At 39.9% G+C, this 23,032-nt stretch overlaps 1 long non-coding RNA gene and 6 other non-coding genes across 7 annotated transcripts; 6 read left to right on the top strand and 1 right to left on the bottom strand.

The window, feature by feature from the left end:
* The first annotated feature begins 276 nt into the window (after window positions 1-276).
* Window positions 277-349, top strand: trnaa-agc (transfer RNA alanine (anticodon AGC)). Its single transcript has one exon. It is a non-coding gene; the product is annotated as a tRNA-Ala (tRNA).
* A 4,050-nt stretch (window positions 350-4,399) lies between these two features.
* Window positions 4,400-4,472, top strand: trnaa-agc (transfer RNA alanine (anticodon AGC)). The gene has a single exon. It is a non-coding gene; the product is annotated as a tRNA-Ala (tRNA).
* Window positions 4,473-6,460: 1,988 nt separating this feature from the next.
* On the top strand, window positions 6,461-6,533 carry trnaa-agc (transfer RNA alanine (anticodon AGC)). The gene has a single exon. It is a non-coding gene; the product is annotated as a tRNA-Ala (tRNA).
* A 4,049-nt stretch (window positions 6,534-10,582) lies between these two features.
* trnaa-agc (transfer RNA alanine (anticodon AGC)) lies at window positions 10,583-10,655 on the top strand. Its single transcript has one exon. It is a non-coding gene; the product is annotated as a tRNA-Ala (tRNA).
* A 4,050-nt stretch (window positions 10,656-14,705) lies between these two features.
* On the top strand, window positions 14,706-14,778 carry trnaa-agc (transfer RNA alanine (anticodon AGC)). The gene has a single exon. It is a non-coding gene; the product is annotated as a tRNA-Ala (tRNA).
* A 1,988-nt stretch (window positions 14,779-16,766) lies between these two features.
* On the top strand, window positions 16,767-16,839 carry trnaa-agc (transfer RNA alanine (anticodon AGC)). The gene has a single exon. It is a non-coding gene; the product is annotated as a tRNA-Ala (tRNA).
* Window positions 16,840-17,822: 983 nt separating this feature from the next.
* Window positions 17,823-19,741, bottom strand: LOC106596973 (uncharacterized). Its single transcript, XR_001326808.3, has 2 exons — window positions 18,514-19,741; window positions 17,823-18,246 (listed from the first exon to the last, which is right to left on the bottom strand). It is a non-coding gene; the product is annotated as an uncharacterized LOC106596973 (long non-coding RNA).
* Between the last annotated feature and the right edge of the window lie 3,291 nt (window positions 19,742-23,032).

Genomic DNA, 23,032 nt, shown 5'->3' with positions numbered 1-23,032 from the left:
ACGATCATCTGATCCTGACGTTATTCCACAGACAGCCAGCAGGGGGAACTCCAGACTCACAAGTTTTTCTGCTAACCCCAAACTCACTAACCATACAATACAACTATTTCCACCACTAGGCTTACTGCAGTCACTGCTTCAACCGTTACTGAACAACCATGAAAAATACTTTTAGACAGCTGAAGCAAGCATACTTTATAAAAAAGTATCCTTTCTTGTTGACGGGGGATTTGGCAGTGCGGTCATTGAGATTTCATACTTCTTACTGGATGCACAGGGGGATTAGCTCAAATGGTAGAGCGCTCGCTTAGCATGCGAGAGGTAGCGGGATCGATGCCCGCATCCTCCAATTATTTAGTTTGGTTCAATCAGCACACACTGTTGTTGTAGCTCTGGACTGATTTAACTAATCGAAGGATTAGTTAACAAATTGAATCAAGTGTGCTTGTCTGGCTCTAAAATGTAAATGTCTATTGTTGGGGGTTCCCGAGGACTACAGTTGGGAAACACGAGTGGAAGGTAGAGCATGGTGACGAGTTGAAATATGAATTCAGAACAGACCTATCGGTAGACGATGCTATCATGGCTTTTAATAACATATTAGGCTAAGTAGTGTTTTATACTATGTACTTTCAATTGTTTTGAGTTGATGACATATTTCTCATGCAGTGTTTTAATAGGATTATTTAGGGACAGTTCAAAAGTTACTGGGTGACTGGGGGCTTGTAACTCTCAAACTCTAGGGGTGTTTCTCCAAACATACTACGATGCTCCACACTCATGCTCCGATTGTATTCTCCACTACATTCTTTTGAGTACGTTCTTGTGAGGTCAAGAGTGAGGAGAATGCATAAAACAATACATTTAAGAAGCACTCGCACTCCCCCTACTGTATTACCTCACGCTTCACCGCCCCATTCGCTGAACCTCCTTCCAGCCAGGACAATGTCAACAATAGACTAAACAAGATATACACAAAGCAAACGTTTGACTTCATAATTATCAGCTAAATATGTGAATCGTAATAATTTAGCTAGCCAGATAGTTAAACAGGAAAAAATGACCTAAAACGAATATTATGCAAGATAGATGTCAATTCTTCATGGTTACAGTAGCTAGCTAACAATTCGTTGTGGCTATCAGCTAGCCAGTCAGCCCTATTGACTAATTATGGGCTTGCGATATAAGGTACGTAGGCAGGTAAACATGCCGAACAATACCAAATGACTCATGAACCATTAAGAGAGATCACAATTTTAGTGCTTTATTAAAAGGTAAAACAAAAATAACAGGAGTTATACATATATTTCTATCTCTATATTGAAAATAATTGGTATGTAGCACATATCTCTAGCACATACAAGTGCGAGCAAAATATCTGAAGTGAACTGCCTTACTGCCTCAACTCCTCTAACTACAGACTCCATCACTCTCCATCTTATTATTATCATCTGAAGCTGTGGAAGCCATCGGCCAAGTATGTACCAGATCACCTTGAATTTATTTTCGTTTCTAAAGCTACTTTGAGATTCTGTGTGTAATGAAAAGTGCTATATAGAATAAATCATTATTATTATTAGTTATCCTACAGGGGAGGAGGAGCCCTTGTCATAATGGCTTTGCGATATGATGGACAGCCTTCTTTTCGCTACTAAACAGGTCCTAATATCTTAGTCTCTGTGCCAGTTCATTCTCTCTTTTGCCTTTGTTGTGGCAAGCAGAAACACACTGGAATTTAGGAAATCCCACCAAACCACCTAATTATTACTTAAATTAAAGGGACAAATTCTGTGGTCGCTTGGGGTAATGCAACAATCCCCTTTCGTTATCACATGTAGGCACATGTGTAGTTTATGAGACAGATCTTTGATTTAGTAGCTGTTCATTTGTTAGTAAATGTTGAGAGCTGTGCCTCTATTTATTCTACTGGAAGGCTGTCCTCTCCTCTGCTTACAGTAGAAAGGCCTTGGACCGACCCACTGAGACGCAGTGAGCATAAGAACGACAAAAGACAGTAAAACAGTGACCATGTTCGGGCGACCAACATGCATTTATTTCCCCACGATCATCTGATCCTGACGTTATTCCACAGACAGCCAGCAGGGGGAACTCCAGACTCACAAGTTTTTCTGCTAACCCCAAACTCACTAACCATACAATACAACTATTTCCACCACTAGGCTTACTGCAGTCACTGCTTCAACCGTTACTGAACGACCATGAAAAATACTTTTAGACAGCTGAAGCAAGCATACTTTATAAAAAAGTATCCTTTCTTGTTGACGAGGGATTTGGCAGTGCGGTCATTGAGATTTCATACTTCTTACTGGATGCACAGGGGGATTAGCTCAAATGTTAGCGCGCTCGCTTAGCATGCGAGAGGTAGCGGGATCGATGCCCGCATCCTCCAATTATTTAGTTTGGTTCAATCAGCACACATTGTTGTTGTAGCTCTGGACTGATTTAACTAATCGAAGGATTAGTTAACAAATTGAATCAAGTGTGCTTGTCTGGCTCTAAAATGTAAATGTCTATTGTTGGGGGTTCCCGAGGACTACAGTTGGGAAACACGAGTGGAAGGTAGAGCATGGTGACGAGTTGAAATATGAATTCAGAACAGACCTATCGGTAGACGATGCTATCATGGCTTTTAATAACATATTAGGCTAAGTAGTGTTTTATACTATGTACTTTCAATTGTTTTGAGTTGATGACATATTTCTCATGCAGTGTTTTAATAGGATTATTTAGGGACAGTTCAAAAGTTACTGGGTGACTGGGGGCTTGTAACTCTCAAACTCTAGGGGTGTTTCTCCAAACATACTACGATGCTCCACACTCATGCTCCGATTGTATTCTCCACTACATTCTTTTGAGTACTTTCTTTGTGAGGTCAAGAGTGAGGAGAATGCATAAAACAATACATTTAAGAAGCACTCGCACTCCCCCTACTGTATTACCTCACGCTTCACCGCCCCATTCGCTGAACCTCCTTCCAGCCAGGACAATGTCAACAATAGACGAAACAAGATATACACAAAGCAAACGTTTGACTTCATAATTATCAGCTAAATATGTGAATCGTAATAATTTAGCTAGCCAGATAGTTAAACAGGAAAAAATGACCTAAAACGAATATTATGCAAGATAGATGTCAATTCTTCATGGTCACAGTAGCTAGCTAACAATTCGTTGTGGCTATCAGCTAGCCAGTCAGCCCTATTGACTAATTATGGGCTTGCGATATAAGGTACGTAGGCAGGTAAACATGCCGAACAATACCAAATGACTCATGAACCATTAAGAGAGATCACAATTTTAGTGCTTTATTAAAAGGTAAAACAAAAATAACAGGAGTTATACATATATTTCTATCTCTATATTGAAAATAATTGGTATGTAGCACAAATCTCTAGCACATACAAGTGCGAGCAAAATATCTGAAGTGAACTGCCTTACTGCCTCAACTCCTCTAACTACAGACTCCATCACTCTCCATCTTATTATTATCATCTGAAGCTGTGGAAGCCATCGGCCAAGTATGTACCAGATCACCTTGAATTTATTTTCGTTTCTAAAGCTACTTTGAGATTCTGTGTGTAATGAAAAGTGCTATATAGAATAAATCATTATTATTATTAGTTATCCTACAGGGGAGGAGGAGCCCTTGTCATAATGGCTTTGCGATATGATGGACAGCCTTCTTTTCGCTACTAAACAGGTCCTAATATCTTAGTCTCTGTGCCAGTTCATTCTCTCTTTTGCCTTTGTTGTGGCAAGCAGAAACACACTGGAATTTAGGAAATCCCACCAAACCACCTAATTATTACTTAAATTAAAGGGACAAATTCTGTGGTCGCTTGGGGTAATGCAACAATCCCCTTTCGTTATCACATGTAGGCACATGTGTAGTTTATGAGACAGATCTTTGATTTAGTAGCTGTTCATTTGTTAGTAAATGTTGGGAGCTGTGCCTCTATTTATTCTACTGGAAGGCTGTCCTCTCCTCTGCTTACAGTAGAAAGGCCTTGGACCGACCCACTGAGACGCAGTGAGCATAAGAACGACAAAAGACAGGAAAACAGTGACCATGTTCGGGCGACCAACATGCATTTATTTCCCCACGATCATCTGATCCTGATGTTATTCCACAGACAGCCAGCAGGGGGAACTCCAGACTCACAAGTTTTTCTGCTAACCCCAAACTCACTAACCATACAATACAACTATTTCCACCACTAGGCTTACTGCAGTCACTGCTTCAACCGTTACTGAACGACCATGAAAAATACTTTTAGACAGCTGAAGCAAGCATACTTTATAAAAAAGTATCCTTTCTTGTTGACGAGGGATTTGGCAGTGCGGTCATTGAGATTTCATACTTCTTACTGGATGCACAGGGGGATTAGCTCAAATGGTAGAGCGCTCGCTTAGCATGCGAGAGGTAGCGGGATCGATGCCCGCATCCTCCAATTATTTAGTTTGGTTCAATCAGCACACATTGTTGTTGTAGCTCTGGACTGATTTAACTAATCGAAGGATTAGTTAACAAATTGAATCAAGTGTGCTTGTCTGGCTCTAAAATGTAAATGTCTATTGTTGGGGGTTCCCGAGGACTACAGTTGGGAAACACGAGTGGAAGGTAGAGCATGGTGACGAGTTGAAATATGAATTCAGAACAGACCTATCGGTAGACGATGCTATCATGGCTTTTAATAACATATTAGGCTAAGTAGTGTTTTATACTATGTACTTTCAATTGTTTTGAGTTGATGACATATTTCTCATGCAGTGTTTTAATAGGATTATTTAGGGACAGTTCAAAAGTTACTGGGTGACTGGGGGCTTGTAACTCTCAAACTCTAGGGGTGTTTCTCCAAACATACTACGATGCTCCACACTCATGCTCCGATTGTATTCTCCACTACATTCTTTTGAGTACGTTCTTGTGAGGTCAAGAGTGAGGAGAATGCATAAAACAATACATTTAAGAAGCACTCGCACTCCCCCTACTGTATTACCTCACGCTTCACCGCCCCATTCGCTGAACCTCCTTCCAGCCAGGACAATGTCAACAATAGACGAAACAAGATATACACAAAGCAAACGTTTGACTTCATAATTATCAGCTAAATATGTGAATCGTAATAATTTAGCTAGCCAGATAGTTAAACAGGAAAAAATGACCTAAAACTAATATTATGCAAGATAGATGTCAATTCTTCATGGTTACAGTAGCTAGCTAACAATTCGTTGTGGCTATCAGCTAGCCAGTCAGCCCTATTGACTAATTATGGGCTTGCGATATAAGGTACGTAGGCAGGTAAACATGCCGAACAATACCAAATGACTCATGAACCATTAAGAGAGATCACAATTTTAGTGCTTTATTAAAAGGTAAAACAAAAATAACAGGAGTTATACATATATTTCTATCTCTATATTGAAAATAATTGGTATGTAGCACAAATCTCTAGCACATACAAGTGCGAGCAAAATATCTGAAGTGAACTGCCTTACTGCCTCAACTCCTCTAACTACAGACTCCATCACTCTCCATCTTATTATTATCATCTGAAGCTGTGGAAGCCATCGGCCAAGTATGTACCAGATCACCTTGAATTTATTTTCGTTTCTAAAGCTACTTTGAGATTCTGTGTGTAATGAAAAGTGCTATATAGAATAAATCATTATTATTATTAGTTATCCTACAGGGGAGGAGGAGCCCTTGTCATAATGGCTTTGCGATATGATGGACAGCCTTCTTTTCGCTACTAAACAGGTCCTAATATCTTAGTCTCTGTGCCAGTTCATTCTCTCTTTTGCCTTTGTTGTGGCAAGCAGAAACACACTGGAATTTAGGAAATCCCACCAAACCACCTAATTATTACTTAAATTAAAGGGACAAATTCTGTGGTCGCTTGGGGTAATGCAACAATCCCCTTTCGTTATCACATGTAGGCACATGTGTAGTTTATGAGACAGATCTTTGATTTAGTAGCTGTTCATTTGTTAGTAAATGTTGGGAGCTGTGCCTCTATTTATTCTACTGGAAGGCTGTCCTCTCCTCTGCTTACAGTAGAAAGGCCTTGGACCGACCCACTGAGACGCAGTGAGCATAAGAACGACAAAAGACAGGAAAACAGTGACCATGTTCGGGCGACCAACATGCATTTATTTCCCCACGATCATCTGATCCTGATGTTATTCCACAGACAGCCAGCAGGGGGAACTCCAGACTCACAAGTTTTTCTGCTAACCCCAAACTCACTAACCATACAATACAACTATTTCCACCACTAGGCTTACTGCAGTCACTGCTTCAACCGTTACTGAACGACCATGAAAAATACTTTTAGACAGCTGAAGCAAGCATACTTTATAAAAAAGTATCCTTTCTTGTTGACGAGGGATTTTCCAGTGCGGTCATTGAGATTTCATACTTCTTACTGGATGCACAGGGGGATTAGCTCAAATGGTAGAGCGCTCGCTTAGCATGCGAGAGGTAGCGGGATCGATGCCCGCATCCTCCAATTATTTAGTTTGGTTCAATCAGCACACATTGTTGTTGTAGCTCTGGACTGATTTAACTAATCGAAGGATTAGTTAACAAATTGAATCAAGTGTGCTTGTCTGGCTCTAAAATGTAAATGTCTATTGTTGGGGGTTCCCGAGGACTACAGTTGGGAAACACGAGTGGAAGGTAGAGCATGGTGACGAGTTGAAATATGAATTCAGAACAGACCTATCGGTAGACGATGCTATCATGGCTTTTAATAACATATTAGGCTAAGTAGTGTTTTATACTATGTACTTTCAATTGTTTTGAGTTGATGACATATTTCTCATGCAGTGTTTTAATAGGATTATTTAGGGACAGTTCAAAAGTTACTGGGTGACTGGGGGCTTGTAACTCTCAAACTCTAGGGGTGTTTCTCCAAACATACTACGATGCTCCACACTCATGCTCCGATTGTATTCTCCACTACATTCTTTTGAGTACGTTCTTGTGAGGTCAAGAGTGAGGAGAATGCATAAAACAATACATTTAAGAAGCACTCGCACTCCCCCTACTGTATTACCTCACGCTTCACCGCCCCATTCGCTGAACCTCCTTCCAGCCAGGACAATGTCAACAATAGACGAAACAAGATATACACAAAGCAAACGTTTGACTTCATAATTATCAGCTAAATATGTGAATCGTAATAATTTAGCTAGCCAGATAGTTAAACAGGAAAAAATGACCTAAAACTAATATTATGCAAGATAGATGTCAATTCTTCATGGTTACAGTAGCTAGCTAACAATTCGTTGTGGCTATCAGCTAGCCAGTCAGCCCTATTGACTAATTATGGGCTTGCGATATAAGGTACGTAGGCAGGTAAACATGCCGAACAATACCAAATGACTCATGAACCATTAAGAGAGATCACAATTTTAGTGCTTTATTAAAAGGTAAAACAAAAATAACAGGAGTTATACATATATTTCTATCTCTATATTGAAAATAATTGGTATGTAGCACATATCTCTAGCACATACAAGTGCGAGCAAAATATCTGAAGTGAACTGCCTTACTGCCTCAACTCCTCTAACTACAGACTCCATCACTCTCCATCTTATTATTATCATCTGAAGCTGTGGAAGCCATCGGCCAAGTATGTACCAGATCACCTTGAATTTATTTTCGTTTCTAAAGCTACTTTGAGATTCTGTGTGTAATGAAAAGTGCTATATAGAATAAATCATTATTATTATTAGTTATCCTACAGGGGAGGAGGAGCCCTTGTCATAATGGCTTTGCGATATGATGGACAGCCTTCTTTTCGCTACTAAACAGGTCCTAATATCTTAGTCTCTGTGCCAGTTCATTCTCTCTTTTGCCTTTGTTGTGGCAAGCAGAAACACACTGGAATTTAGGAAATCCCACCAAACCACCTAATTATTACTTAAATTAAAGGGACAAATTCTGTGGTCGCTTGGGGTAATGCAACAATCCCCTTTCGTTATCACATGTAGGCACATGTGTAGTTTATGAGACAGATCTTTGATTTAGTAGCTGTTCATTTGTTAGTAAATGTTGGGAGCTGTTCCTCTATTTATTCTACTGGAAGGCTGTCCTCTCCTCTGCTTACAGTAGAAAGGCCTTGGACCGACCCACTGAGACGCAGTGAGCATAAGAACGACAAAAGACAGTAAAACAGTGACCATGTTCGGGCGACCAACATGCATTTATTTCCCCACGATCATCTGATCCTGACGTTATTCCACAGACAGCCAGCAGGGGGAACTCCAGACTCACAAGTTTTTCTGCTAACCCCAAACTCACTAACCATACAATACAACTATTTCCACCACTAGGCTTACTGCAGTCACTGCTTCAACCGTTACTGAACGACCATGAAAAATACTTTTAGACAGCTGAAGCAAGCATACTTTATAAAAAAGTATCCTTTCTTGTTGACGAGGGATTTGGCAGTGCGGTCATTGAGATTTCATACTTCTTACTGGATGCACAGGGGGATTAGCTCAAATGTTAGCGCGCTCGCTTAGCATGCGAGAGGTAGCGGGATCGATGCCCGCATCCTCCAATTATTTAGTTTGGTTCAATCAGCACACATTGTTGTTGTAGCTCTGGACTGATTTAACTAATCGAAGGATTAGTTAACAAATTGAATCAAGTGTGCTTGTCTGGCTCTAAAATGTAAATGTCTATTGTTGGGGGTTCCCGAGGACTACAGTTGGGAAACACGAGTGGAAGGTAGAGCATGGTGACGAGTTGAAATATGAATTCAGAACAGACCTATCGGTAGACGATGCTATCATGGCTTTTAATAACATATTAGGCTAAGTAGTGTTTTATACTATGTACTTTCAATTGTTTTGAGTTGATGACATATTTCTCATGCAGTGTTTTAATAGGATTATTTAGGGACAGTTCAAAAGTTACTGGGTGACTGGGGGCTTGTAACTCTCAAACTCTAGGGGTGTTTCTCCAAACATACTACGATGCTCCACACTCATGCTCCGATTGTATTCTCCACTACATTCTTTTGAGTACGTTCTTGTGAGGTCAAGAGTGAGGAGAATGCATAAAACAATACATTTAAGAAGCACTCGCACTCCCCCTACTGTATTACCTCACGCTTCACCGCCCCATTCGCTGAACCTCCTTCCAGCCAGGACAATGTCAACAATAGACGAAACAAGATATACACAAAGCAAACGTTTGACTTCATAATTATCAGCTAAATATGTGAATCGTAATAATTTAGCTAGCCAGATAGTTAAACAGGAAAAAATGACCTAAAACTAATATTATGCAAGATAGATGTCAATTCTTCATGGTCACAGTAGCTAGCTAACAATTCGTTGTGGCTATCAGCTAGCCAGTCAGCCCTATTGACTAATTATGGGCTTGCGATATAAGGTACGTAGGCAGGTAAACATGCCGAACAATACCAAATGACTCATGAACCATTAAGAGAGATCACAATTTTAGTGCTTTATTAAAAGGTAAAACAAAAATAACAGGAGTTATACATATATTTCTATCTCTATATTGAAAATAATTGGTATGTAGCACAAATCTCTAGCACATACAAGTGCGAGCAAAATATCTGAAGTGAACTGCCTTACTGCCTCAACTCCTCTAACTACAGACTCCATCACTCTCCATCTTATTATTATCATCTGAAGCTGTGGAAGCCATCGGCCAAGTATGTACCAGATCACCTTGAATTTATTTTCGTTTCTAAAGCTACTTTGAGATTCTGTGTGTAATGAAAAGTGCTATATAGAATAAATCATTATTATTATTAGTTATCCTACAGGGGAGGAGGAGCCCTTGTCATAATGGCTTTGCGATATGATGGACAGCCTTCTTTTCGCTACTAAACAGGTCCTAATATCTTAGTCTCTGTGCCAGTTCATTCTCTCTTTTGCCTTTGTTGTGGCAAGCAGAAACACACTGGAATTTAGGAAATCCCACCAAACCACCTAATTATTACTTAAATTAAAGGGACAAATTCTGTGGTCGCTTGGGGTAATGCAACAATCCCCTTTCGTTATCACATGTAGGCACATGTGTAGTTTATGAGACAGATCTTTGATTTAGTAGCTGTTCATTTGTTAGTAAATGTTGGGAGCTGTGCCTCTATTTATTCTACTGGAAGGCTGTCCTCTCCTCTGCTTACAGTAGAAAGGCCTTGGACCGACCCACTGAGACGCAGTGAGCATAAGAACGACAAAAGACAGGAAAACAGTGACCATGTTCGGGCGACCAACATGCATTTATTTCCCCACGATCATCTGATCCTGACGTTATTCCACAGACAGCCAGCAGGGGGAACTCCAGACTCACAAGTTTTTCTGCTAACCCCAAACTCACTAACCATACAATACAACTATTTCCACCACTAGGCTTACTGCAGTCACTGCTTCAACCGTTACTGAACGACCATGAAAAATACTTTTAGACAGCTGAAGCAAGCATACTTTATAAAAAAGTATCCTTTCTTGTTGACGAGGGATTTTCCAGTGCGGTCATTGAGATTTCATACTTCTTACTGGATGCACAGGGGGATTAGCTCAAATGGTAGAGCGCTCGCTTAGCATGCGAGAGGTAGCGGGATCGATGCCCGCATCCTCCAATTATTTAGTTTGGTTCAATCAGCACACATTGTTGTTGTAGCTCTGGACTGATTTAACTAATCGAAGGATTAGTTAACAAATTGAATCAAGTGTGCTTGTCTGGCTCTAAAATGTAAATGTCTATTGTTGGGGGTTCCCGAGGACTACAGTTGGGAAACACGAGTGGAAGGTAGAGCATGGTGACGAGTTGAAATATGAATTCAGAACAGACCTATCGGTAGACGATGCTATCATGGCTTTTAATAACATATTAGGCTAAGTAGTGTTTTATACTATGTACTTTCAATTGTTTTGAGTTGATGACATATTTCTCATGCAGTGTTTTAATAGGATTATTTAGGGACAGTTCAAAAGTTACTGGGTGACTGGGGGCTTGTAACTCTCAAACTCTAGGGGTGTTTCTCCAAACATACTACGATGCTCCACACTCATGCTCCGATTGTATTCTCCACTACATTCTTTTGAGTACGTTCTTGTGAGGTCAAGAGTGAGGAGAATGCATAAAACAATACATTTAAGAAGCACTCGCACTCCCCCTACTGTATTACCTCACGCTTCACCGCCCCATTCGCTGAACCTCCTTCCAGCCAGGACAATGTCAACAATAGACGAAACAAGATATACACAAAGCAAACGTTTGACTTCATAATTATCAGCTAAATATGTGAATCGTAATAATTTAGCTAGCCAGATAGTTAAACAGGAAAAAATGACCTAAAACTAATATTATGCAAGATAGATGTCAATTCTTCATGGTTACAGTAGCTAGCTAACAATTCGTTGTGGCTATCAGCTAGCCAGTCAGCCCTATTGACTAATTATGGGCTTGCGATATAAGGTACGTAGGCAGGTAAACATGCCGAACAATACCAAATGACTCATGAACCATTAAGAGAGATCACAATTTTAGTGCTTTATTAAAAGGTAAAACAAAAATAACAGGAGTTATACATATATTTCTATCTCTATATTGAAAATAATTGGTATGTAGCACATATCTCTAGCACATACAAGTGCGAGCAAAATATCTGAAGTGAACTGCCTTACTGCCTCAACTCCTCTAACTACAGACTCCATCACTCTCCATCTTATTATTATCATCTGAAGCTGTGGAAGCCATCGGCCAAGTATGTACCAGATCACCTTGAATTTATTTTCGTTTCTAAAGCTACTTTGAGATTCTGTGTGTAATGAAAAGTGCTATATAGAATAAATCATTATTATTATTAGTTATCCTACAGGGGAGGAGGAGCCCTTGTCATAATGGCTTTGCGATATGATGGACAGCCTTCTTTTCGCTACTAAACAGGTCCTAATATCTTAGTCTCTGTGCCAGTTCATTCTCTCTTTTGCCTTTGTTGTGGCAAGCAGAAACACACTGGAATTTAGGAAATCCCACCAAACCACCTAATTATTACTTAAATTAAAGGGACAAATTCTGTGGTCGCTTGGGGTAATGCAACAATCCCCTTTCGTTATCACATGTAGGCACATGTGTAGTTTATGAGACAGATCTTTGATTTAGTAGCTGTTCATTTGTTAGTAAATGTTGGGAGCTGTTCCTCTATTTATTCTACTGGAAGGCTGTCCTCTCCTCTGCTTACAGTAGAAAGGCCTTGGACCGACCCACTGAGACGCAGTGAGCATAAGAACGACAAAAGACAGTAAAACAGTGACCATGTTCGGGCGACCAACATGCATTTATTTCCCCACGATCATCTGATCCTGACGTTATTCCACAGACAGCCAGCAGGGGGAACTCCAGACTCACAAGTTTTTCTGCTAACCCCAAACTCACTAACCATACAATACAACTATTTCCACCACTAGGCTTACTGCAGTCACTGCTTCAACCGTTACTGAACGACCATGAAAAATACTTTTAGACAGCTGAAGCAAGCATACTTTATAAAAAAGTATCCTTTCTTGTTGACGAGGGATTTGGCAGTGCGGTCATTGAGATTTCATACTTCTTACTGGATGCACAGGGGGATTAGCTCAAATGTTAGCGCGCTCGCTTAGCATGCGAGAGGTAGCGGGATCGATGCCCGCATCCTCCAATTATTTAGTTTGGTTCAATCAGCACACATTGTTGTTGTAGCTCTGGACTGATTTAACTAATCGAAGGATTAGTTAACAAATTGAATCAAGTGTGCTTGTCTGGCTCTAAAATGTAAATGTCTATTGTTGGGGGTTCCCGAGGACTACAGTTGGGAAACACGAGTGGAAGGTAGAGCATGGTGACGAGTTGAAATATGAATTCAGAACAGACCTATCGGTAGACGATGCTATCATGGCTTTTAATAACATATTAGGCTAAGTAGTGTTTTATACTATGTACTTTCAATTGTTTTGAGTTGATGACATATTTCTCATGCAGTGTTTTAATAGGATTATTTAGGGACAGTTCAAAAGTTACTGGGTGACTGGGGGCTTGTAACTCTCAAACTCTAGGGGTGTTTCTCCAAACATACTACGATGCTCCACACTCATGCTCCGATTGTATTCTCCACTACATTCTTTTGAGTACTTTCTTTGTGAGGTCAAGAGTGAGGAGAATGCATAAAACAATACATTTAAGAAGCACTCGCACTCCCCCTACTGTATTACCTCACGCTTCACCGCCCCATTCGCTGAACCTCCTTCCAGCCAGGACAATGTCAACAATAGACGAAACAAGATATACACAAAGCAAACGTTTGACTTCATAATTATCAGCTAAATATGTGAATCGTAATAATTTAGCTAGCCAGATAGTTAAACAGGAAAAAATGACCTAAAACTAATATTATGCAAGATAGATGTCAATTCTTCATGGTCACAGTAGCTAGCTAACAATTCGTTGTGGCTATCAGCTAGCCAGTCAGCCCTATTGACTAATTATGGGCTTGCGATATAAGGTACGTAGGCAGGTAAACATGCCGAACAATACCAAATGACTCATGAACCATTAAGAGAGATCACAATTTTAGTGCTTTATTAAAAGGTAAAACAAAAATAACAGGAGTTATACATATATTTCTATCTCTATATTGAAAATAATTGGTATGTAGCACAAATCTCTAGCACATACAAGTGCGAGCAAAATATCTGAAGTGAACTGCCTTACTGCCTCAACTCCTCTAACTACAGACTCCATCACTCTCCATCTTATTATTATCATCTGAAGCTGTGGAAGCCATCGGCCAAGTATGTACCAGATCACCTTGAATTTATTTTCGTTTCTAAAGCTACTTTGAGATTCTGTGTGTAATGAAAAGTGCTATATAGAATAAATCATTATTATTATTAGTTATCCTACAGGGGAGGAGGAGCCCTTGTCATAATGGCTTTGCGATATGATGGACAGCCTTCTTTTCGCTACTAAACAGGTCCTAATATCTTAGTCTCTGTGCCAGTTCATTCTCTCTTTTGCCTTTGTTGTGGCAAGCAGAAACACACTGGAATTTAGGAAATCCCACCAAACCACCTAATTATTACTTAAATTAAAGGGACAAATTCTGTGGTCGCTTGGGGTAATGCAACAATCCCCTTTCGTTATCACATGTAGGCACATGTGTAGTTTATGAGACAGATCTTTGATTTAGTAGCTGTTCATTTGTTAGTAAATGTTGGGAGCTGTGCCTCTATTTATTCTACTGGAAGGCTGTCCTCTCCTCTGCTTACAGTAGAAAGGCCTTGGACCGACCCACTGAGACGCAGTGAGCATAAGAACGACAAAAGACAGGAAAACAGTGACCATGTTCGGGCGACCAACATGCATTTATTTCCCCACGATCATCTGATCCTGATGTTATTCCACAGACAGCCAGCAGGGGGAACTCCAGACTCACAAGTTTTTCTGCTAACCCCAAACTCACTAACCATACAATACAACTATTTCCACCACTAGGCTTACTGCAGTCACTGCTTCAACCGTTACTGAACGACCATGAAAAATACTTTTAGACAGCTGAAGCAAGCATACTTTATAAAAAAGTATCCTTTCTTGTTGACGAGGGATTTTCCAGTGCGGTCATTGAGATTTCATACTTCTTACTGGATGCACAGGGGGATTAGCTCAAATGGTAGAGCGCTCGCTTAGCATGCGAGAGGTAGCGGGATCGATGCCCGCATCCTCCAATTATTTAGTTTGGTTCAATCAGCACACATTGTTGTTGTAGCTCTGGACTGATTTAACTAATCGAAGGATTAGTTAACAAATTGAATCAAGTGTGCTTGTCTGGCTCTAAAATGTAAATGTCTATTGTTGGGGCTTCCCGAGGACTACAGTTGGGAAACACGAGTGGAAGGTAGAGCATGGTGACGAGTTGAAATATGAATTCAGAACAGACCTATCGGTAGACGATGCTATCATGGCTTTTAATAACATATTAGGCTAAGTAGTGTTTTATACTATGTACTTTCAATTGTTTTGAGTTGATGACATATTTCTCATGCAGTGTTTTAATAGGATTATTTAGGGACAGTTCAAAAGTTACTGGGTGACTGGGGGCTTGTAACTCTCAAACTCTAGGGGTGTTTCTCCAAACATACTACGATGCTCCACACTCATGCTCCGATTGTATTCTCCACTACATTCTTTTGAGTACGTTCTTGTGAGGTCAAGAGTGAGGAGAATGCATAAAACAATACATTTAAGAAGCACTCGCACTCCCCCTACTGTATTACCTCACGCTTCACCGCCCCATTCGCTGAACCTCCTTCCAGCCAGGACAATGTCAACAATAGACGAAACAAGATATACACAAAGCAAACGTTTGACTTCATAATTATCAGCTAAATATGTGAATCGTAATAATTTAGCTAGCCAGATAGTTAAACAGGAAAAAATGACCTAAAACGAATATTATGCAAGATAGATGTCAATTCTTCATCGTTACAGTAGCTAGCTAACAATTCGTTGTGGCTATCAGCTAGCCAGTCAGCCCTATTGACTAATTATGGGCTTGCGATATAAGGTACGTAGGCAGGTAAACATGCCGAACAATACCAAATGACTCATGAACCATTAAGAGAGATCACAATTTTAGTGCTTTATTAAAAGGTAAAACAAAAATAACAGGAGTTATACATATATTTCTATCTCTATATTGAAAATAATTGGTATGTAGCACATATCTCTAGCACATACAAGTGCGAGCAAAATATCTGAAGTGAACTGCCTTACTGCCTCAACTCCTCTAACTACAGACTCCATCACTCTCCATCTTATTATTATCATCTGAAGCTGTGGAAGCCATCGGCCAAGTATGTACCAGATCACCTTGAATTTATTTTCGTTTCTAAAGCTACTTTGAGATTCTGTGTGTAATGAAAAGTGCTATATAGAATAAATCATTATTATTATTAGTTATCCTACAGGGGAGGAGGAGCCCTTGTCATAATGGCTTTGCGATATGATGGACAGCCTTCTTTTCGCTACTAAACAGGTCCTAATATCTTAGTCTCTGTGCCAGTTCATTCTCTCTTTTGCCTTTGTTGTGGCAAGCAGAAACACACTGGAATTTAGGAAATCCCACCAAACCACCTAATTATTACTTAAATTAAAGGGACAAATTCTGTGGTCGCTTGGGGTAATGCAACAATCCCCTTTCGTTATCACATGTAGGCACATGTGTAGTTTATGAGACAGATCTTTGATTTAGTAGCTGTTCATTTGTTAGTAAATGTTGGGAGCTGTGCCTCTATTTATTCTACTGGAAGGCTGTCCTCTCCTCTGCTTACAGTAGAAAGGCCTTGGACCGACCCACTGAGACGCAGTGAGCATAAGAACGACAAAAGACAGGAAAACAGTGACCATGTTCGGGCGACCAACATGCATTTATTTCCCCACGATCATCTGATCCTGACGTTATTCCACAGACAGCCAGCAGGGGGAACTCCAGACTCACACGTTTTTCTGCTAACCCCAAACTCACTAACCATACAATACAACTATTTCCACCACTAGGCTTACTGCAGTCACTGCTTCAACCGTTACTGAACGACCATGAAAAATACTTTTAGACAGCTGAAGCAAGCATACTTTATAAAAAAGTATCCTTTCTTGTTGACGAGGGATTTTCCAGTGCGGTCATTGAGATTTCATACTTCTTACTGGATGCACAGGGGGATTAGCTCAAATGGTAGAGCGCTCGCTTAGCATGCGAGAGGTAGCGGGATCGATGCCCGCATCCTCCAATTATTTAGTTTGGTTCAATCAGCACACATTGTTGTTGTAGCTCTGGACTGATTTAACTAATCGAAGGATTAGTTAACAAATTGAATCAAGTGTGCTTGTCTGGCTCTAAAATGTAAATGTCTATTGTTGGGGCTTCCCGAGGACTACAGTTGGGAAACACGAGTGGAAGGTAGAGCATGGTGACGAGTTGAAATATGAATTCAGAACAGACCTATCGGTAGACGATGCTATCATGGCTTTTAATAACATATTAGGCTAAGTAGTGTTTTATACTATGTACTTTCAATTGTTTTGAGTTGATGACATATTTCTCATGCAGTGTTTTAATAGGATTATTTAGGGACAGTTCAAAGGTTACTGGGTGACTGGGGGCTTGTAACTCTCAAACTCTAGGGGTGTTTCTCCAAACATACTACGATGCTCCACACTCATGCTCCGATTGTATTCTCCACTACATTCGCTTGAGAACGTTCTTGTGAGGACGAGAGTGAGGAGAATGTGCGAGCTAATAGCGTTTCAATCGGGGACATCACTCGCTCTGCTACCTAAGCAGTTGTTCGCTGCAAGGGTAGTGGCTTTTGTGGCGCGATGGGTAATGATGCTTCGTGGGGTGTCAGTTGTTGATGTGCGCAGAGAGTTCCTGGTTTGGGGCGAGGAGAGGGACGGAAGCTATACTGTTACATACATATACACAAAGCAAACGTTTGACTTAACAATTATCAGCTAGATATGTGAATCGTAATAATTTAGCTGCCATTGTTTTCAATAAATGTTGTGTCATATTTGCATACTTTCCGTTGCAGCTTGCATCGACGCATGCTTCAAAATAAGTACAAATGGCGTACGCTTTCGAGAAGTTTCCTACTGTACGCGCTACGTTACGCAAACTTTTATTTGGACTCATTCTTATTATCTATCATAGTGCTCAATTTCATAAAAATGTAGACGTACTCAAGAGATTATAATAATTTCACAATTTCAATAGCATTAATTAACATTTATTTTCACAATATAATTTCAAGTAAATGTGATCGTGAATGCGTCCTAAAAATATTTACACAAAGTGTGATGTTTAATTTTTTACTCAGAATGAAATATCAAGTAGGATCAGGTAAGTGGTACAACAGTCAAACAATGAATATCGAAATTTCACTATTAATCATGTTACTAGTATGCAAATCAGACATTTCAGCATGGAATACAAGTATTCTGGTAAGAATCATGTATGTAATAAATAATCAAACAGTGCAGATATGAATTGCCAAAGTCAACTCAAACCATCTTTTCCCTGCCAAAGTAGGATAAACCCTACATCCTTCTCTTCCGAATCTCTACTTTCCACTTGGAAGGCTATTTTGTTTTCTTGGCAGGCCCATTCTCCTCCCTCTCGGTTGTGCTGCTACAAGCTGTAAATATAAAGAAACAAACAAAAACACAAATATTTATAGTAGCTACAGTAACTTAGCCAACACGCAGAGATCATATGGGGAGCTAAAAACATGAGATTAAACATCCTGTCAGTTTCTCTGTTAGCCAAAGCTAACTAGTTGTCTAGTTAGCTACCTAGCCCTCAAAACACAATTTCAAAAGCAGCGTTATATCCGAGAAATACCTATCTTACTCCAGAAATACATCATATTACAAAGTCAGAAGGTAATTAAAGTGCTACTTACCTCTGATCGCGTCTGGCTAAGAACCCACAAATAAAAATATCCTCAGGAGTGAAGACGTGCACTTCACCATAGAAGAAGGGGGAAAGGATAGCTGGGTCAATTCTTCATCATGTGACATCGATGAGTTTTTGTATGGAGGTCATTGAGAGTGTCGAATTTGCTACATTATGTTTATTTGATTGAATATAAGTTTCGTAATGCTTAGGCTGTTAAGAGTGTACTGATATAAGTAGAAGATGTGACTTCCCAGCAACGTTGAGAAAAAAATATCACTTTATTTAGGAGTTGTCTCGAGATGGCTATGCATATTCATGACATGAGGCTAGTTACGTAACATCTCTTACCATTGAATATATGCGGTTGACGTCAACACCCCTCATTGAATTCTCCAAAAAGTATTAAATAACGGCATGGATCCACCACTCCAAAGAGAGGAATAGGTGGGAGCTTGACAGCTAATTGGTAACCAATAGTATCGATTCATGTAAAATAATTTAATTTAAATAAATTATTTGGAGTGACAAACTTTTCATCTGACACTGACAATATAATAATATAATGCTGTGTAACTGAAGTGATTTGGTAAAATGTAATGGAGTAAAAGTAAGTTATTTCCTTCAGAAATTACTTGATTAAGATTACAAGTACAGCCCACAGAGAGTAACTAGAAAAGTACTGGTTCCTCAAAAAATGTACTTAACTACGTGTAACGTGTTACTACCCACCTCTTCTGCCTTCTCCCTAGTTTTCAGCCATTAGCTTCGCCCACGACTACCTCACGTGAACTACAATCCTGACATTGTTTTAATGTTTAGAAACGTCAATAATCATCGCTTGCAATACGGTTTTTGAAACACATGGCCCTTATCTTTTATAAGCAAGAAAGGATCCTTCAAATAAAAAAGATACACTTACTGTAGCAGTTTTGCACAGATCCATACAGCTATGGGTTCCTCCATCAGACAACTACACTTCCACTACACTTCCCAAGTTACACTTACACAACGGTGTTTGGAGCATGCTAGATAGCTAATTAGCAAAGGTGGTAGCCTCTGTCTTCCGTAAACAAGTGCTGCAACATGTAGATATGGACATGTGGGAACACTAACTGATCATTTCTTTGTAAGTGGGCAAACGTACAAAATCAGCAGGGGATCAAATCCTTTCCCCCCCACTGTACCTACCACTATTGTCACTATGAATGGTGCATAGAAAGCAGGATAGAGAGTTATACTGGTAGACTATATTGACCTGTGGTATAGTAAGCACATGAAAAAGCATAGGTCAAAAGGGAAGTACCAAAACACCTAGATATAGGGGAGGTTCATCCAAGCAGATGAGGAAATTTGTCTAGGATGGAAGAAATTATATAGTAAAACCTACAAAAGGGCAAATGTAAACCAGGAAAAAAACACACTACCCTCTCCTGTGCCCAATACAATAACCCACAACCCTCCCCAAAGCAAAAATAACAAAATTTGACAACCCTCCCTATTTTGCACCACCCTCCCACCGGAGTTATTTTCAAACTGTCCCTTATGATTGATTTGCCATTGACTTGTTTTGGCATTGCATTCTTTTGCAATGATTACATCGTTGTGTACGGAGTTAGTTTTATATTTCAGCACTAGATGGCAAGACCTGCCTATGATAAGATAAATTGCTAGACTGACAAGTAGTGGCAAGTAGTTTAAGGACTAAGGAGTGGAGGACACATCTCATTCAATAAAATCTGTGTATGTTTCTCGTTTAAACAGTGACATTTTCATTTAAATTCTCAGATATTATTTTAGGTAATTAAAATCATTTCAGTACATTTTCGATGAAAAACTTTCAGTTTACAAATTTAATTTCAGTAGCCTAAACTCTCTGAATGGACTTGAAATGGATGGAATTGACCTCGGTCCTTTTAAGAGATAAATATTTGAACGCCTATCCAGCGAAGCTTGTCCTTGGGGAGTACAGGGGCCACTTGACAGCAGCTGGATCACACACAGGGTTGTGTAGGTTATTGCCTAAATGTAATCAGTTACATTTACTAGTTACCTGTCAAAAATTGTAATCAGTAACGTAACTTTTGGATTACCCAAACTCAGTAACGGAATCTGATTACCTTCAGTTATTTTTTATATTTCTTTCCCCTTAAGAGGCATTAGAAGAAGACCAAAATGTATGTTACCAATTGAACAACATCTATTGCAGGATAAATCAATGTTGAAGTTTACATAGCTGGCTATATATGGATGTTAATTTTTACTTTATAGGTTGGTTATGTAGGCCGTTGGACATAAACATCACACAACAATTGTGAAATCGCAAATTCAACAATAAGTGGTGAGTCCAAAAATGTCTTGTATGCTGATGCATAAATGATGTAATATGCCAGGGAGATATGTATACAGTAGCTAAGAAAGTACCCTAACCCGGTAGGCTGTCATTGTAAATAAGAATTTGTTCTTAACTGACTTACCTAGTTAAATAAAGGTTAAATAAAATAAAGTAAATAAATGTTGTGTAGTAAGCTGTTAGTAGCCCATGTGCCTCACCTTAATAATTTGGTCTATTTTTACCTCTTAATTTCTCCTACTGTTCTGACTTGGTGGTGCACATGTAGCCTATAACCTGTTTTTGAGAAATGTAATCATCGAATATTGTAAGAGCTTTCATTGTCTGTTTATATGCCCCCTTTATTTATCCTACTTCTGACTTGGCGTACAGGGTGAACACTGTAAGAACGGCCCATGTTCTGAATTCTGTCGCTGTACATTTCAAAAGTGCCGAACAAATAGTTATATTGACTACGTCCGTCCTAGCTCGCTCGTCAATCCAAGATGGCGTAGCAGTCGGACGTGTGTTTGTCTTGTCCCGTGTAAATAGTCTGTTTTTCATTTTTTTCGTATATATTTTAATCTCACTTTCCATCTACAAACTAAATATACTTTCGTGCAACCAGCCTCACCCATTCTTATTGTCAGACTCAATAGCCTTGGTTTCTCAGATGACTGCCTCGCCTGGTTCACCAACTACTTCTCAGAGTTCAGTGTGTCAAATTGGAGGGCCTGTAGTCCGGACCTCTGGAAGTCTCCATCGGGGTGAATCAGGGTTCAATTCTCTGGCCGACTCTTTTCTCTGTATATATCAATGATGTCGCTTTTGCTGCTGGTGATTATCTGATCCACCTTAACACAGACAACACCATTCTGTATACATCTGGTCCTTCTTTGGACACTGTGTTAACAAACCTCCAAACGAGCTTCAATGCCATACAACACTTCTCCGTGACCTCCAACTGCTCTTAAATGCTAGTAAAACTAAATGCATGCTCTTCAACCGATCACTGCCCGCGCCCGCCCGACTAGCATCACTACTCTGGACGGTTCTGACTTAGAATATGTGGGCATCTACAAATACCTAGGTGTCTGGTTAGACTGTAAACTCTCCTTCCAGACTCACATTAAGCATCTCCAAACCCAAATTAAATCTAGAATTGGCTTCCTATTTCGCAAACAAAGCCTCCTTCACTCATGCTGCCAAACATACCCTCATAAAACTGACTATCCTACCGATCCTTGACTTCGGCGATGTCATTTACAAAATAGCCTCCAACACTCTACTCAGCAAATTGGAAGTAGTCTATCACAGTGCCCTCCGTTTTGTCACCAAAGCCCCATATACTAACCACCACTGCGACCTGTATGCTCTCATTGGCAGGCCCTCGCAACATATTCGTCGCCCAACCCACTAGCACCATGTGATCTCTAAGTCTTTGCTAGGTAAAGCCCCACCTTATCTCAGCTCACTGGTCACCATAGCAACACCCACCCGTAGCACGCGCTCCAGCAGGTATATTTCACTGGTCATCCCCAAAGCCAACACCTCCTTTGGCCGCCTTTCCTTCCAATTCTCTGCTGCCAATGACTGGAACGAATTGCAAAAATCACTGAAGCTGGAGACTTATATCTCCCTCACTAGCTTTAAGCATCAGCTGTCAGAGCAGCTTACCGATCACTGCACCTGTACATAGCCCATCTGTAAATAGCCCATCCAACCAACTACCTCATCTCCATATTGTTTTTTGTTGTTGTTGCTCTTTTACACCCCAGTATTTATATTTGCACATCATCATCTGCACATCTATCACTCCAGTGTTAATGCTAAATTGTAATTATTTCGCCACTATGGCCTATTTATTGCCTTACCTCCCTTATCTTACTACATTTGCACACACTGTATATAGATTTTTCTATTGTGTTATTGACTGTACGTCTGTTTGTCCCATGTGTAACGGCTGTCTGTGGAAGTAGACCAAGGTGCAGCAGAGGATGTGTTCATCATTAGAATTTTAATAGAACAACGTGAACACTATACAAAAAAACAAGAAAACTGACAGCCAAAACAGTCCTGTCAGGTGCAAACACTAACAGAAACAATTACCGACAAAACCCAAAGGAAAAACATGCTCCTTATGTGTGACTCCCAATCAGCAACAACGAGCTTCAGCTGTGCCTGATTGGAAGCC

Source organism: Salmo salar, chromosome 09, assembly GCF_965601325.2.
Source record: "Salmo salar chromosome 09, fSalSal1, whole genome shotgun sequence".
Lineage (NCBI taxonomy): Eukaryota > Metazoa > Chordata > Actinopteri > Salmoniformes > Salmonidae > Salmo > Salmo salar.
The sequence above is the reverse complement of the archived record's forward strand: the minus strand, read 5'-3'. Positions and strand labels throughout refer to the sequence as shown.